This window comes from Delphinus delphis, chromosome 19, assembly GCF_949987515.2.
Source record: "Delphinus delphis chromosome 19, mDelDel1.2, whole genome shotgun sequence".
NCBI lineage: Eukaryota > Metazoa > Chordata > Mammalia > Artiodactyla > Delphinidae > Delphinus > Delphinus delphis.
In genome coordinates this window covers 44,209,014-44,226,901 of record NC_082701.1, presented here as the reverse complement: position 1 = coordinate 44,226,901, position 17,888 = coordinate 44,209,014, and the positions used below count along the sequence as shown (strand labels likewise).

The window sequence follows — 17,888 nt, the reverse complement described above, 5'->3', positions numbered from 1 at the left end:
TGGTGGCAGATGTGGCAAAATGGCTGGACAGGGCCCATGAGGCTGGGGGTAACATGGGAGTTAAGAGTTCAGGTTCTAGAGCCGGGTAGCCTGGGTTTAAATCCCAGCCCCATCGTTGCTTACTAGCTGTGTGACCTTGAGCAGTTTACTTAGCCTTTCTGCTTCCTCCTTTTACAAATGGTTAATAGCATCTACCTTAAAAGTTGCTGTGAGGATCAATGACATGCAGAATGTTTAGAACAGAGCCTGGCAAGGGGTATGCGCAGACTATGTTAGCCAGAACATGATAGACATCATCTAACTCAGTTCACCTGAACTGCCACTGAGCCTCTGCCATGCGCCAGGCCTTGGTGTGGGCTTCACAGATGAGTGAGACACAGCCCAGCCCTCATTTCATGGAGCCCAGCTGGGGACCCAGCCCCTGTGACTGGCATGAACTGGGCAGCAGTCCTGAGTGTCCACACCAAGGGAATCCAAACAGGAAGTGGTGACCCCTTCCTGGGGAGGCTGCCATCCTATGTCCCTGTCTTGAGGCTCACTCACTCTCTAGTTCCACACATCCCACAGATTCACTAGCATTCCCTTCAAGCTGACAGTGAACAGAAACTGTGCAGCATGTTCAGAAACAGCTCTACTCAAGACTGAGCACAATCACCACCAGCCACTGTGGCACTTGAGTGCCAGGCTTCCTCTCTCCTTGTCTCATTTAGTCCTAAGCACCCCTATGAGGACAATACTATCACTAGTTCCCATTTTATACTTAAGGAAACTGAGGCACAAAAAGGTAAGGTGATTTGCTTGAAAGCGTACAGCTGGTAAGGACCGGAATTTGAACCCAGATCCACTGACTTCCCTTGCTCTAAACACTGCCCTCTATTTCTCACGCTGCACTTATAGTCACAAGCATTAATGAAGCACATATAATATGCAAAACCCTAGGCTAAGGGCTGAGGGGATAGAAAAATATGAGCATTTATTGAGCACCTACTATGTGCCAAGCACTCCTACAGGTTATCTCACTGAATATTTCTCTGAAAGGCAAGTAGCATCATCCTTCATTTTTTAAAAAAAGATTTATTTATTTGGCTGTGCCGGGTCTTAGTTGCGGCATGCGGGATCTTCATTGCAGCACGTGGGATCTTTAGTTGCGGCATGCGGGGTCTTCAGTTGCAGCATGTGAACTCTTAGTTGCAGCATGTGGGATCTAGTTCCCCGACCAGGGATCAAACCCGGGCTCCCTGCATTGGGAGCATGGAGTCTAAGCCACTGGACCACCAGGGAAGTCCCTGGTAAAGAAGTAGAAGCCCAGAGAGGCTCAGAGACTTGCCCAAGGCAAGCAAAAGGCTGGGATGATTTGAACCCAGACCTGACTTTGAAGCCCGGGCACTGTTCAGGATGCCCCCCCCAGCCTCTTGATGAGCAGTCTTCCTTTCCAGAAGGCCTTGTTCTTGCAAACCACTAACATGATCTCGGAGCAGCCAGCAGGCCTGCCCAGCCCTACCCAAGAAGTACCAGCAACTTCCTTTCCCCCACTCACTCAGAAGATGGAGGGCAGGCCCAACAGCGTTAAGAGAATCAGTTGCTTATCCTATAAGTGAGGAAACAGAGCTCCTTAGCACCTTCACATCCTCACTCCTTCCCTGATAAGGAAATCAAGGCTCCAACATGGGCCAGGTCTTGGCCAGCCCCTCTGGGCCAGTGGGGCTGAGACCAGAATCACGCCTACCTCCACTTCCCAGTGGTACATGGGGCCACCTCAGTGATCCCAGGATGCTGCTCACCATGTCCCATCGATTTCTACAGCTCATCTTAGTAGGATTAGATGAAGTTCTCCCTTCACAGGCAATTTCAGAGGGGCTGATTGTCAGTGTAGAAGTTTTCAGTGAGGGGCAAAGTCAAGAAGCTGTTTTTACCCCCCTACAGATGTGCTAGAAGTGGAATCCTCCTCCCTCCCATAGGTCTCAGGTGGCCTTGCTTTCCCAGTGGGAGCTGGTTTCCCTCTCAAGCCTGCATTTTGCCCTCTCCCTCTCTCTTCCAGGCCATTGTCTGGCCCTGCAGATTCTGTTGCTTTAAAGATTGGTGACCTCACAATTGGTTGCCATAGAGACCATTGTGATGTCACAAGCAGAGGACAAGTAGTTCAAGGAGGAGTGAAGGGTTGGAGTGCATGGCTAGAATTAAGGGACATTTGGGATTTCTGTCCTATTTTCATGCCCAGAAAAGGTAGTGTCTGGAACTGCATTCTGATATCTGAGGGAGACCTGACCAATTTTTCCTGTGTTCTCCTGGGACTGAGATGCCTAAGAACCCAAAAGAAGGGCCAATGAAAAGGGACATCAGAAACACTCCCCACCTTGGGCTCTCAAAGGAATGAGATAGATGCCAGGAGGAACTGTGTGACTGGAAGATCTCCCTGGAGTGGATGATGTTGCTTTGCCTTAGGAAGCTTGAACCATGGGAGACACTTAGCCTCTAGGGCTTTCATTGCCCTGTTGAAGCACCTTGTACAAATGGACATGCTGTGTTTCAGTGTATTGAGACTCTATCTCCCCTCCCTGGACTGGGAGCTCTGCCTTTCCAACAGGCCACTAAGGTTCTGCCACAATAGACGTTCCCTCATTCAGTAAACAAATGAGTGAGAGGGTGATGAATGAACTGGGTAGGAGGTTGGAGGAAGGTAGAATGAATGCATGGACAGATGAATTCATGGACAGATGGGCAGATGGGGAGCCCAGAGGTCATGTGCAGCCCCCTGAGCTTTGGAGCTATACACCTGCCTGCCTCTCTAGCTGCATCCCACCCCACACTTCTTTTTCTCTGTGATCCAGCCACACTAACCATCTCTTAGTCCTGCCTACCACAGGACTTTGCACATGCTGTCCCCTCTGCATGGAACATACTTCCCATGCCTATTCAATCGAATAACTCATACTTGTCCTTTAAATTTGTATTCAATCACTGCCTCCTCACGGAAGCCTCTCCTGACTAGATCAGGTCCCCAGCATGGGCCTCCACAGCCTGTGAACCTCTCCTGAGCATCTGCTACATTGTAGCTTTGCATTTAATCAGGTGGTTCTGTGCAAGGTATCCCATTCTAGACAGTGAGCTCTGAGCAGGCTGGGGCAGTGTCTGTTTTCACTCACCTTTTTATCCCCATCACTTAGCACAGTGGATACTTAATATTTGTCTAAAGAATAAGTTGATAAGTAACCAGCCCTGCCCTGCCTGTTCCAAGTGGCCCACCATCCACGGACTGCACCAGAGGAGAACATCTGTGCATAGACCTCCTGGAGGTGAGACCAGGGCAGCGGTTAGAGGTCCAGTGAACCTGAGATCCCTCCCACACCTGCTCCTGCAAAGGCCCACTGGCATCTATAGCTTTCTGCTCTGCCTTGGTATTCTGTATATCTTGGTTGGACCTACTAACTAGCTACAAATCACTTAGCCTCCCAGAGCCTCAGTTTCCTCATCTGTACAGTGGGGACAATAACAATACCTACTTCATAGGGTTGCTGTGAGGATATAAATTCCCCAGCTCAATGCCCAGTAATAGTAAATAATAAATGATGCTGTTATTCTTATTTTTAGAGGTGAAGTACAGCCCACTGGATTCAGGGCTAACTTCTAAAAAAATGGGGAATATACCAAATTTTCATAAATCTGCTTTAAGTGCATGTGGCAATCTTTTTGAAGAGGAAATACTTAAAGCCCTTCTGTAAAATATGAACCAGCTATGAGCCCGTCCTTTATGTAATTCCAAAGCTTCATGCCTGGGTTTGCTTAAAGGGGAAAACTCAATTATCCTCTCACATTATTCAAAGCAACCCCTAATCTTACCTCAGGCGTTAAAAAAAAAGGGTGGGAGGCATTCTTCTACCCCCAGCCATGGCATGACCCAGGGTAAGTACTGTCAGGGGCAAGGGCATGAGGTCCAGAAAGTGGTTCATGCCTCCCCCATCCTGTCCTAGTCCCCGGAGGTAGGTGGAGCTGGCCTTGGGATTCTGTTGGGTAGAAGGGCTCTCCCTGACAAAAGGAGACCAGCTTTTGGTCAGTTGGTACCTCCTCCTTGCTTGTCCTATGTATAAATACTCTCTGTCTACTACTGACCGGGATTCCAGGTCAGGCCAACCCAGGTAAGAAGCAGGTGGGGCACTCTAGCTGGCTCCACATAGGAAAGAACTAAGATGCCTTTGAGGGGCATCCCAGGCAGCCTGGAAAGTTTGTTCCTTCCTCCCCCACCCCCAGCTCACAGTAGCCCCCTGAGGCCCACCGGACAGGAGCAGCCCACACAATGCATCTGGGGCCTCCTCCCCCTTTCTCAGGAGCTCACTGCCCCCCCACCCGTGACCCACACCCTCATCACATGGTCATCATCCTGGTACCAGGTCTCCAGCCTGAGCCACACCACTGTAAACCCAATGCCTCTGGACAGATGTATTTAATGTAAGTTCAAGCACTAGAAATATGGAGTTCAGAGCATTTTATTTCTAGAGCCCTCTATATTTCTCTGGGATTATCACCTGTCTTTGTTCTCTCCCTTTCTGGGTTATTATCTTTGGACCCTTTCCAAGCCAAGCTGCCTTGATTGCCTGGGGAGAAGAAGGCCGCCAGCATACTCCCAAGGTTTCTCTGGGTCTGGTGAGGGCAATCTTGGGGAACCCTTTCTTCTTCCTTCTGCATAACTCTGCAGGTGGCCGCACTGCCCAGGCAGCCTTGGCTTTTAGGAGTTGGCTTCACCAAGAGACTCTCCAAGTGCCAGGGAACATTGAGGGGTGGTGGAAGTAGAGGCCTCATCCCCCAAGTTAGGGAGGGCTCTGCTCAGGGTGAGCCTCAGGGTACAGAGGGGAGGGAGAAAGCCAGCTGTTCTCTTTTCTACACGGTGCCAACCTAGCCTGACACCAAATTAATAGCATTCAAATGAGATGCAAAGCATTATGCAAATCTAGAAGAGAAGGCCGCTGTCACCGAGGGCCTTTCAGCTGTTGGAAGACCAGCACCTTGAGCCCTTTCCCAGAGGACCCCACAGGCTCCCTTCAATTTCAACCCTCAACACTTCAGCACCAGCTGGTGTGAAGAATCCGACGAGACTAGAGTGACCATGTCAAGGTCCTCTGATGCAAGGGCCCACTCTGGTCTCACCTCCCAGGCACTCGGGTCCTCTTCCATTCTGAAATGATGCAGAGACAGCCACAGAAGGTGATATAACCTCCCTCTGGATGCCAGAATTCCAGTTCCCCACTCATTAACAGTGTATGCAAAGTAGATAGGGGAGGGTTTGCATCTATTTAACTGTCCATTAAAATGGCCTCACACCCATCACCTCTGCATAGGCCCAGGCTTCCACATTGTCAACCCCTGCTGCCTGCAAGCACCATGTGGTCCCTGTGCCTGGTAATTGCTGTGGTGTTTGTTGAGCTGTATTTGCATTTGATTGTCATTTAACTGTCCATCTTTCTCCTTCAATCAAACCGGGGATTGGGCTTCTGCAATTGATTATTCATTTTATTTTCAACCCCTTGGTGGGTTTTTAAGAGTTTCCTTTATTGGTGCCACAAACTTGAATCCTGGGACTTCAATCATATGGAGGAGGAAGGCCTCCTCCCACCATCCCAGGGCTCCTACGTGAAAATAATGTAGCCAACATCATGGATCTTAAGTCCTTTCCCCAGTCTCTCTGTTTCAGCACCTGCCTCATTTCTGCCCAGCCAGTGGCATTAAACATTTATGGAGCTGTGGAGGATCAAAGGCTTTGGCTGGGGGTGGTGGGCCGGCTGGAGGCCTCGATCTGGAGATGGAAAGCAGAAAGCATCAAACCCCCTTCTGCTGCTGTCTCTACCCATCCTGGGCTCTTGCAGAAGCTGATCTGGCCCTGGTCCTGCAGTGGGAGCAAATACTCAGGAGTTAGGACTCCCATTTATGAGAGCAGAGCCCTCCTTCTGCCCCTAAATTCAAAAGGTTGACTTTGGGTACTCCAGGAAGCCTGGCTGGAGCTGTGGCATCCCAGACTGCTCCAGATGCTGCAGGGTCTCGGAGCCCCCTCTGAGGAGTGGTTTGAGGTGAACAGGCAGCAGTGTGCCCCTGGGAGTCTCTGGAGTTAGGTGGTAGCCCCTGCTCCTGCTTCCCTGAAACCCCCAAAACCCCTTGACTCCATGGAAGATGTAGCTCTGGTTTGAAAGCTGTGTTAGAGGAGACTAATTTTCTTCTCCTTTCACTCAGAAAGCAAATGTCATCCAGGCAGAGACTTCAAAATAAGTCACCAATGTGCCTGTGATCCCGCAAATTGATGGGCTGTTTGGAAGTGGGGACATGAGGCTGGCTTCTCCAAGGGTGTGTGCTGGATGTCTGGCACTCTCTGGGCAGAAGCTATGAGGGTCCCTGAGGTTGGAAAGCCCCTTCCTCCCTCTCTCTGGCTCTCAGTCCTAATGCAGCCATTGTAACTCAGATCCCTTCCCGTACCTTCTGAGTCAGCAGTGAACCCCTCAGTTCCTATCACTAGCCATGGTGCTTGAAAACCAACCTTAATAAGTCTGGACTCCCTTGTTTGGGTGCAAATATCTTTGTGATGGGGTAACCCCTTCCATGTAGTCACTAAGGATGTCCTATGGCTCAGACGAACACAAAGCCTGGCCCCAGACTGCTCCAACGCTTCCTCCTACATCCCTGCAGAGACTCCCTTCTCCACCAGAACCAGTCTTCTCCCTGACCCCACACCATCTTGCAATTTCCACCACTTTGCATTTGCACAAGTCCCTCCCTCCACTTTGGATGCCCTCCTTCTTCCTCTCCCCTGACTGAAACCTAAAGCATAATTAAGACCGATTTCAGGGAATTCCCTGGTTGTCCAGTGGTTAGGACTTAGCGCTTCCACTGCAGGAGGCACGGTTTCAATCCCTGGTCGAGGGAACTAAGATCCCACAAGCTGCATGGTGTGGCCAAAAACAAACAAAAAAAGACTGATTTCAGTCAACCCATCTGCTGTGTGAAACTTTCAATGACCTCCCCTCCTCCTCAAAAGCAATTGTCCCCTCTCCATTATCTTACAGCACTAATTTGGCACCAGTGACCTGCCTTGGGCATGCCATTATTTATTCACAAATATTTATTAAGCATCTACTATGTGTAGGGCACTGGGCTAGGTTGAGATTTGAAGAGACAGACATGTTCTGAACCTTCACAGAGTTGACAGCTAGTAGAGAAGACAAGCAAGCAATTACATAGACAAGGAAGCCCAAGATCCTCTGGGGGTAAAGAGCCAGGTGGAGGACACAGAATGAAGAGGAGAAATGAGACCAGTAAAGGGAGCCTTGCAAGTCTCCCCAGGCTGCCACTTTCAAATGTGTATATGACTTGAGTGCACTATAAACCTGTAGCGTAGAGCTGAATGTTCCCTAAGGCATCTTATTGTCCTTAATTTGTGGGTGATGCTGAGATCTGGGGAGAACGGGCCCCTTGAAGGGCGTGAGACAAGGTGTTGACAGAAACTCTACTACTTCCCAATTTGGTCCAGGCTCTGCCTCAACCTAACTGGGAACCCATAGCACAGAGGCCACGTTGACTGTCTTCAGGAGGGAGGGACAGCCCAGGTACATATTCTTCCCATGATGCAGTACAAACCCATCCTCTGAGCTCAGGGCAGAGTGATGCATTCTGGGGTTTGTAGTCTTTATTGGACCCCCTCCTGAATGCCTAGGTTACTTCAGGCGGTAGAAACCATGATGTGACATGTTCCTGAGCTTCTCCTTCTTGTGAGTAGTGCCCACCTCATCAAGAAGCCCAGCTGCCACCAGCCTCCAAATCCCCATGAATCATCCTGGCACACAAGGTTCATCCCTGGGTCATGATTCACCCTCCTCTGACCAAGCTGCTTAGTTCAGAGGAGCCCAGGAATCAAGGAGGAGCTCAGGAATACCTTCAAGGAGGAAAGGAAGAATCTCATGCCACTTGCCAGTATTTCCTCAAACTCCCCTCATCCACAAAACCTTCTACCTCCCTCCTCTGTTGGCAACCCTCTCCCTCCGTCCCTTCTGCATCTTCTTTCCTGGCTTCCTCTCCCTACCTCTGATTCTTTTGTCAAGTCCCTTCCCTTCTGCCATCCTTCTGCTACTGCCATATTTTTTCTCAGCTTCTTGAAACAACGGCCCAGAAATCCTCTCCCAGTGACTCCCTCAGGTAATTCTACATGCCACCTGCCTGCTGCCTGGGATTCTTTACAGGGATCAAGGTAGCTCCCCAGGGCCCACAGTAAGAGGATCTAGAGAGAATCTGATAAGCAGAGCTGGAAGATTGTGGAGGTGGTAAGGACAAAAAGACTGAGGAATGAGCAGAAGTCTTGCCACTTGCTTCTAGAATGAGATCAGGAAGAGCATTGGACAATGACTGGAGTCTGGAAGCTTTGGAGAGGAGCCAAGTTCATGTGAAAAGAACTAAACAGAAAGCTATCCTTCTCCCCGGGGGCCACAGGAAGTTCAGCCCTCCTCTTCCTCTACAGGGAGTAATAACATCAGTCACAGGGTCATGTCCCATTTGTCCATTGAGGCTCTTCAAGTGAGCTCATCCTTGGAGCCAGAAAAACCTCTGGATCTAAACATCTGCCTCAGGGATGTGACTGCCCTCTTTGCTGCCCCATGACTCACTGGGGCTGCTCAGCCCAAGCAGAGTCCTAGAAGCTTGTTCTTCTATGCCCTTGAATGGTACAGCCTCCCTGGCTACTCCCCTGGGCCTCCTTCAAGTCTCTATCTAAAATAGCCCTAGGGAAATGCCATCTCACACACACCCCATGCCTCTCCCATTTTCTCCGCCAGTTCCAGGAACCTGGGCAGGGATAGGTGTGAAGGGTCTGCTCTCACTGGCTAGCGTTGTGGCTTCTCTGGTCCTGTAGGGGGGCCAAGGCAGGGTACTGGAGATCCAGGGCTGCAATGGGGACCCAGGATATTACCTTCAGCTTCCCACAGTTTGACCAGGTTGGCTCCTGCCAAGTGTAGAATGTCTTCCCAGGACACGAGTACCACTGGCTTTTAACTATAATATCAGAATAATTAAGCTTTTCTGTGAGCACAGTTTGCTGCTGCTGCAGCTGCCTGGAGCCCTGGCATTTATTGAACACAAAGTAATAAATTATTGTCCTTTGTACGCTCAAAAGCCATCTTCATTATAGGCCCAGGACGAAGCTGCCCCAAGGGCACGCGGACCTCGCCAGCTGCCTCACTCGCGGACTTCTTCCCAGGTCACCCTTGGCGCCTTCAGGTACCAGGATGGGGTGGGGAGAGATGGTGAGAGGGTGGCTCTCTCACGGAGAATCGGGTTAGAACCCCACCTCCTCAGCAGGCTGCTAATGGGGGAGAGGGCAGCAGGCTTGGCTGGGCGTGGGCAGCGCGGAAGGGCGGGGGCCGTGTGCCCACATTAGCAGGGAAGTCCTTCCCTTGAGCTGGCGGCGGCGCGGGAGCCTGTGCTCCCGCCGCCGGGTCTTCTGCGCCTTTGCTTGAGACTTTACGGTAAGCCGCTCCTCCCGCGCCCCCGCCCCCAGCCGGCGCGGCGATCCCAGGCGCCGACGCCAGGCGCTGGCCGTGGTGCTGATTCTGTCAGGCGCCGGCGGCGGCTGCGGCCACGCTCCCTCTCCCCGGCAGGACCCGCACCCAAGCCCCGCCGAGCTCCCAGCCCTCCCATCGCGGCCCCGACCTGGGGCGCGGCCGCTACCGGCACTATGCGCCCGGCAGACCTGCTGCTCCTGCCCTCGCTGCTGGCGCTCCTGGCTCACGGTAAGGGACCCCGGCGTCCGGCGGCAGGACTGGGCAGGAGCAGGGTCTCGGGGGTGGGAAGAGAGGACCATCCCCGCGCTGAGCTCCGCGCATCTGGCTGCCCAGCCCAGGCACCGCGCTCCGCCGGCTGCGCTGCCCCCCGCGCCGGCCGAGCCGGGCGGGGCACGGGCTCCGCGGGCGGGAAGCTGCCGCTGCTCCCGCCATTCGCACCCGGCCGAGACCTCGCCTTTAATCATCTCTCCGGATCTAATGGGATTTTTCAGCGGCAATTCATCACGCCACCCACTTCCCACATACACTCACGCGTTCACCCGCTCGCTACCTCTCCACACTCCAGGCGTCTGGGAGCGCTGGGGCGCGTGCCGGGGGGCAGAGCACAGGGCGGTGAGTCGGGACGGTCCCGTTGGCGGCCCAAGGTCCCGCCTCCGTTGTCGCCCGCCAAACTTCGTTCGACTTTGCCACCCGTTCCGGGGCCTCTCACTGCGGAGGGACGGGGCCGGATGGCGGCCGGACCCGGATTCGGGACTTCGCTCACCTCTCTCCGCCTTGGCGCTGCCACGCGGGAGTCGGGATTTAGAGTACAATTCCAGGGAGAAACTCGGGGGGTCCGGGGACCCCTATCAGGCTCCTCACTCTGCCCTGGGCTGCAACAACTGAGGTCCTGAGATAAAGACTCTGTCCTCCCCGGAGTCCTTTCCTTGCACCCTCCATTCTTGCACACGCCCCGAGCTCTTCCTACCTCCCTGCCTGCCGTCCTGCTCGGCCCCTCCCCACCCCATGGCCGCAGACTCTTCGCAGGAGGACTGGTACCTCACCCTGCGTTCCTCGGTCCCCCGCTTGCGGTCAGATTTCCAACTTCATCGGTCCCGGGTCGAGAGAAGCTTGGCCATGGAGTGTGCAGCGAGGGAATGTTAGGGAGAGGATGGGGGTTCTGTGCCTCGGGGAAGGAAGGTTTCCAACTCTCGGCGGGACCTGCCCTGGCTCAAACAAACGCTCTCAAAACTACGGACACCCACGTCTTTCTTCCACTGCAGCCAGTGACTGGTGTGATTGCCGAAACCTTGCTTGGCGTTGGGACCCGCCATCCCTAGGAGTATGGTTCGTAGGGCATGATGTGGAGGGGGGAGAAGGTGGGAGTTTCTAACCTCTTCGCTCCATCTTTCCAGGCCTCGTTGGAGCTCAGGGCGGTGGGGCCGGGGCCAGGTTGGGCCCCTGGGCCACGGTTTTCTTCGCTCTGCGTCCCCAGAGACGTGGAAGCCCCTCTCTGAGCCTCTGGCTCCAGTCACACGCAGCCAGGTGTGCTCACTCTGCTCCCTGGCTGCCCAGACCGGGTTCTTTTGTGGCTCCAGGAACTCAGTGCCATGTGTTCCCGCTGGGGAAGAGGGAAAGAGTCCTGAACGCCCTACAGGGCCAGGGCAGGGAGAGGGGGGAGGAGAAGCTCGCATCCTGGCCCAGCTGTCCGAAAATGTCCCTGGGAGCCCGGGGCATTTCTTGTGATTGGGCCATGTCCTTGTGCTGGACAGCTCCCTTGGGGTGCAGGGCCTGTGTGTGCCTCCTGGCCTGTGGTCCGAAATCTCCTGGGTGGGTGTGTGGGTCTGTGTGTGAACGTAATCAGGGCCCAGAGTGTCCGGAGTAGTGGGTCCGAGTGTGTCTGGGCTTCAGAAGGTCTGGATGTTGCATGAGGGCTCAGCAGTGAGTGGTGTGAGGAGTGTGTAAGGCCACCAGTGTGCGGTGCAGCCTCTGCCGGAAAGCTCCCTGCAGGGCTGGAGTGAGACTGCGGGTCTCCAGGAGGATGGCTGGTGTGGCCGGGAGTCTGGGAAGCCTCGCTAGGCTTGTGGGTGTGAGCGCTGAGAAGAATCTGTTCACTCTGTGGCAGAGAGTCTGTGTGTGTCCAGCCAGTGTCCCTCCCTGACCATCCGGACCTCCCCAATGCCCACGAGACCTCTCCCCCAGGGGGTGTGTGGGATAGGGGTCTGCCTGCTTGGAAAGATCTTTATTTTCACTCCCCAAGGGAGAAGAGGAAGGAGCCTGGCAATGCCAGGCCTGAGGGGAGAAAGCCTGGACCTGGGCCAGCCCTGGCACACCCCTTCCTCCCAGCGGGGCTGCAAGGTCCCAGTCGTTTGGGTACTGAGTGGTCTCACTGGCAGGCAATGCATTTGGCCATCTCAGGGCTCCTGGGGGCTTCAGCAATGAGAAGGCGGGCCCGGAGCAGTAAAGACCTCGGCCTATGAGCCTTTGTGGCTGGGTGGTGCATCCCTCTGCCTCGTGGCCTCAAGAGGGGAGCCTCAGCTTTCCTCACATTTTGGCAGAGAGACACAGGCTTGGATGCAGCCGGAAGCAGCCCAGAAGTGGCAGGAGGCGGCATAGGTGGAGACCTCAGGGGCAGAGCAAGATCGTGCTGGGCCAGGCTCAACCCCATGGGTTCAGTCCCCTATTCCCTCTGCAGCTACGGGGGCACGATCGGCCTGAGGCTTGAGGGGCGCCATGAGCCACCGGTGGTCCTCTCAACCCACAGTTGGTACCCAGCGATCCTGCCACAAGGGGAGAGGAAAGCGGTTTGGGAGGGGCGGCGTGTGCTTGAGCCTGCTGTGTCAGTTTAATGATTTTTAATGAGCAATTACCTTTAGTCATTCTCCTAATTTCTGAATATCAATAAAGTTAATTAAACTCTGCATGTGTGAATGTGGCCTGGGGAGATTATGAAGGTGGAAGCAGCAGAAACTGGGGTGGGGTTTGGGTCTCCAGAGGTAGAGGCTGCCTCCACTGGCTGTGTGACCTTGGACCTGATGCTCTCCCTCTCTGAACTCTGATGGAGTATGTGGTGGGAAGAGTGAGGGAGGGGACAGCAAGTAGGGGTTGCTCTCTGTGCCAAGAACTGGGGGACGGTGTCTGGGAGGCAAGAAGAGGAGGAAGGCTTGGCCTCCAGGAGCCCTAGTGCTGAAAGAGTTAACAAACCAGGGCTGCCTTAACATAAAATGGTAATTGCCGTTTCCTGCAGACTCTGTGGTAGGTGCTGGAGTCTGATCGAATATTCCTGAGTCTGGGGGCTACAGCCAAAACTAGCACCAAGCCCTTCTCCCTGTTGCCCAACCTGGCACTTTGGGGTAAGGAAGGGAGTGCTGGGCACAAGCCTCAGTGGGAGACAGTCTAGATTGCACTCAGAGCCCCAGAGGTTGACATGGCGGGCAGGAGGCTCCCCTGGCTTTCTGAGGAGACTGGAGGACCCAGAAACTGCCACGGACTGGAGGGGAAGTCTGGGTTGGCTTTTTGCCCCTCACGGGCCTAAGCTCATCAGGCTAGGCAGGCCCTGGCAGCGGTCCCAGCCTCCTCAGCAGGGTGGCAGCTTAAAATGCCTTGGAGACACCATGGGGCGCTAATGGGGATTGAGGAGACACAGGGGCTGGGTTTAATTAGAAACTGGGCTTAATTAGAGCTTCTGTGCCCCTCCCACCATGGCTGCCTGAATGGTGGGGGGCATGTCAACAAACCTCCTTCCTTAGCCCCTCCCTCCACCCAGCCCTAGGTGCCCAAGCGTGCCAGCCTCCTCCACCCTCTTTGTCCCCAACTCTCCAAGCCTTTTCAGGCCCCGTTTGCCAGGCTGGGCTCAGTTCAGGGATGCTGTGCCCCAACCTGGGCAGAGCTGTCAGAGCTGGGTACCCCAACCCCCAAATAAGAAAGAGGCTGTGGAAAAGGGCGTATAGGTAAGGATTACTTTAGTGAAGCGACCTCTCACTTCGGATGGTTAAGAGCCTCAGGCTACCTGTCTGTCCTCAGGCATGTCTCTGTCCTCTGTGGGTCTCCACCTCCTGGAGCGTTCAAGTTTAAGGGTGCACCAAACTGGTGGTTGCCAAGCCTGGAAGCACATTAGGGCCTCCAAAGGCTGTCAAGTCATGCCGATTTCTGGGTCTCCAGCTTACTGGCCTCCTCTCAGGGAGGAAGAGCCAGGCTGTGTATGTTAGAGGCTTGGGGGCGGGGGGGTTGGTGTTGAGGAGACAATGCTACCAGCCCTAGTCAGCAGCTGGGAGGTGGGGAGCAGGTACTAGGAGGTCTCCAAGGCCCCTTTCACAGTAATTCCGGCAGGAAGCCAATTTGCCCAGCCAGGCCAATCAGTTCCCCAAACTATCCATGTTTTCAACAGCTTCTGGTCTCTTGCTGTTCCTCCTGCCTGAAATTCTTTTCCCCTCCTGGGCCAACCTGGCTCACTCCATCTCATGCTTCAGGTCCCAGCTTAGTTGGCCCTTCATGCAATTCTTCTGCACATATTTATAGGACATCTACTATATGATTTCTCAGGGGAAGCCTCACCTGACCTCCAGCCTGGGTCAGGGGATTCTTCCGTGCTCCCACCATCCCCTGGCTTTCCCCCATCAGGTTACGCATCTTGTTGGAACGCGAGCGCCTGATTGCCTGATGCTCCTTTCCAAGAGCAAGACGGAACTCAAAAACAAGGGTACCAAATCTGTTTTGCTCCGCCCCTCCATTTCAGGGCCGTTCTAGAATTCCTCTCTGGAAGAAGTTTAGGGTCAGCTGCCTGTTTAGAAAGGAGAGCTGGGTGCATGGCAGCTGGGACTGTGTCTTGAAGCTGAGTTTGCGTAGCAAGCACACTATTTTTACATAGATTGTATGTTAGGATTTTTTCCCTCTCCTAACGGTTGGCCAATTATCCCAACTGTAAATTATAGCCTTTACTTAGTTTTTCCCTTCCACAAATTAAGCTGTCACGCTGTCAGCCTGAGGTGGCTTGGGGGTGGGGTGCTGATGGCCATTCTGAGAGGACTAAAGCCTCTCTCCTGCTGCCCTAGTGCCACCACTGCTTGGGTCCCCAGTGGCACAGAGCCTAGCACATGGCATGCATTAAATACACGTTGAATAAATTCATGAGCTGTGCAGGTAGGCAGCGGCAGAGTTAAGCCCAGAGCCTAGGCTTCTTGACTCGCTCCCACAGCATGTACCCACCACTTCTGCTGGCTGGGAGGGGGTGCCCTGCATGAACTTAAGGACTGAGACAGGGAGGGGTAGCCCCATGTCTTCTGTCTTTATCACCTCCTCATCCATCTCAGCTTCAGACACCCTCACAGAGCTTGGAAGGACCAATATGAAACCTTGGGAGCAGCTCTGAGCCTGTCATGCCCTTGAATGAAAAGGTGGGGGTAGAGGAGTCATCCAGGACCACCACAGTTCATGTCCAGGAACCTTCCACAGCTCCGAAAAAGTGGCCCCTGCGGTGTATCCATCCCCTGGGGTACATTCATTCATCATTTCACAAACATGTTATTGAGGTATGAGGCCTGGCTCAGAACCTTCAGGGGCCAAGTCTTTCATTTTTAAGCCTTTTCTATTTTAATACAAGAGACTAGTTATCCCCACTTTACAGATAGGAAAACTGAGCTTCAGAGAGATTAAGTCACTTACCCTGGGCTTAAAGCCAATCAGTAATAAGACTACTCCAAAGTGCCTGCCCATTTTGCAAAACCTGGCTGCAGCCAGCACTGTGTCTACTCCCCCACCCTAAGGCAGAGCTTCAGTACAAGCAGATGGGAACCCAGAAGAGTATCAATATCCTTATAATAATAATAATAGCAGCAACAATAATAGCAAACATTTATCAGATACCAGCTACGTGCCAGGCACTGTACTGCTTTATATACATTTAGTCCTCATATCATCTCTATGAGATAGAAGCTATTATCTGCATTTTATAGAATGCCAAGTTCAAGCCCATGTTGTCAGACAGACCCAAGACATAAATGGCTCCTGACTTTCTTCTAGCATGTTTCTAATGATGACAGTGGTTTATCTTCCTGATGTCTACCCTCAGTCGTTACTGATGTAGATTAGGGACATTTTATCTTGCTCAGTCCTTAGGGGCAGAGGAATAAAACATCTTTTCTGACACTTGGAGGCCAGTATAGAGCACGGGACTGGGAGTCAAATGAACCCTGAAGTGTTGGCCCAGAGGCCAGTGACCTTGGGTAAGTCTTATTCTCCCATCTTTTAGGAGCCTTGGTGAATGAGAATAGGAGTCAGTCCTCTCCTGCATCTGGGCTGCCCCACCTACCCCCACCCCCGCTGAGGCCCAGCCCCCACGGAGGAAGGCCCAAGCTTGCCTGAAGCTCAGATCTTGGACAGGACTGGGAACCAAGCCTACCACAGCTTCCCTCCACCTGCCTACCTGCCACGCGGCTGCCTGCCCTGGGAGGGGAGGATCGATGCCGCAGCACCGGCAGTGCTGTTGGCCATTGATTGTTGAGATTTCTCAGGCGGGCTCTGGAGTAAACAAACCTGCTGCTTCTCCAACAACAATCCGGGGTCTCAGGCTGCAGAGTGCAGCCTTGCCGGCAGACAGGCTGGTGGAAAGAGGCGGGGGTGAGGGGTGCTGGCTGGGCTCAGCAGGGACAAGGGGCTCTGCCAGGAGATGAGAAGGAACTGAGTGTGTGGGAAGGTGGGCAACGGAGAGACTGGGTGAGGGTGCTAGGGTGAACCCTAGACCCTGTGCATGCCTTGTTCAGTCCAATCTCTACAGTTTTGCTCAGCCATTTTTCCATACCTGGAATGCTATCCCTGGGTCCTTCTGTTTATTTCAGTTCGACTACCCCCTCTTTTCCTGATCATCCAGCCCAGAGGGCTCTCTCTCTTCTCTCAACACTACCACCCATCAGGAACTTAGCCCATCCATCCATCCTTCATCCACCCATCCCTTTTCCGTTCAACAACCCTCTATTGAGCACCTATCAGGTGCTTTAATAGGCAGAAATGCAACATAATCCCTGCCCTTAAGGAACTCATTTTGGAGGGGGAGCTGCCTTCTTAATAAACTCAGCTGTGACTGCCTCCCCAGCTAGACTACAGACCCTCTGATTTTAATTAAATGCGATACAGACAAGATACTCAACAGCATCCAACCACTCACCTTCAAAAGGACAAGAGATTCCTGGCCAGGGACTGCTCTGAGCCTCAGTTTCTCTTCTGTAGCAAGAGAGTTCATCTTTGGGGTCTTTGAGGGCCCAGTGAGCCTCTGGGATCCCTAGGCCAGGCCTTGCTTGGTGCCCCCCATCACAACTCCTTCCATCTTTGCTGGGTCTGAGTGTCTCTCTAACCTCCCAAGAAGGCAGAGCAGGTGCAGGGCCCCTCCTGCCACCAAACCACATGTGCTGGAGAATCCAAGCTGTGGGTCTCTCCCCTCCCCCAGTGCAGTCCCCAGGGGCCCAGCCGGAATCCTGCACCCATTAACCTCAGCATCTCCCTCAGTCCCCCACTCCTCCCCTCCCCATGGGCTCGTCTCTCTACCCTCAGGACTCTCCTTCCAGCTGGTCATGTGCTGCAAGGGCAGAACTGCAGGGCCCCTGTGAAAAGTGCCTGAACCACAGAGCAACCCCCAACAGATGCTCATTTGCATGCTGTTTTACCCCCTTTGCATTCTCGCTCCTTATAAAAGGCACAGAAGCAGACCCTGCCCCTCCCACTCTCAGCCCCGATCCCTCCCCCATTCCCACCCCCATAGCTTCTCCCTCTCTCCCTCCCAGCCCAGCAGCTGAGCACCAGCTCCTTTGTGCCCCAGGCAGCCACCTGCTGAGTGTCTGGCCTGGGTCCCACCAGCCAGCAGGTGCCTAGGGAGCCCCAAAGCCTGTGAGGGGGGGATATCATGCAGTCTGGAGAGCCAAGTTGTGCCTCCGGGAGGAGGGGGCAGCCCCAAAGGAAGAACATGATTAGAAGAATGCTGATCAGGGCACCAGGACTCCCAGAGTTTAAACCTGATACTGCCTCTTACTGGCTGGGTGACCTTGGGCAAATCATGTCACCTTCCTGTGCCTCAGTTTCCTTGGGAATTCATGGCATCTGTCCCACCTCTTTCAAAAAACAGCATCCAAAATCAAAGAAAGTCAGAAGGGGTGGTGACAGGGAAGAAACTGGAAGCCCCGCTTAAGAGGAGGGTCCTCGTGTAGCCAGAGCTGTCCAGCACCAGGAGGGGCTGGTTTTCAGGTCGTCACTGAAGGGGCTGGGTCAGAAGCCGGAGGAGCCCAGTGCTGGACTCCCAAGGCAGGGGCGGGCAGTGAGTGCCAGCTGGCCCAGGTCTGACTAGGAAGCTGAGACTAGCAGTGTAGAGGGATGAAGGCTGGGATTAGAGTGCTTCTA

At 53.7% G+C, this 17,888-nt stretch overlaps 1 protein-coding gene across 1 annotated transcript in view; it reads left to right on the top strand.

Moving 5' to 3' along the window:
* SEZ6 (seizure related 6 homolog) overlaps nucleotides 1-17,888 on the top strand; it is a 96,113-nt gene that overhangs the window by 41,487 nt on the left and 36,738 nt on the right. The window contains exon 2 of the mRNA XM_059998141.1: nucleotides 9,155-9,243. The gene's annotated coding sequence lies outside the window, so the exon portion shown is untranslated. The remainder of the gene's footprint in view (nucleotides 1-9,154; nucleotides 9,244-17,888) is intronic.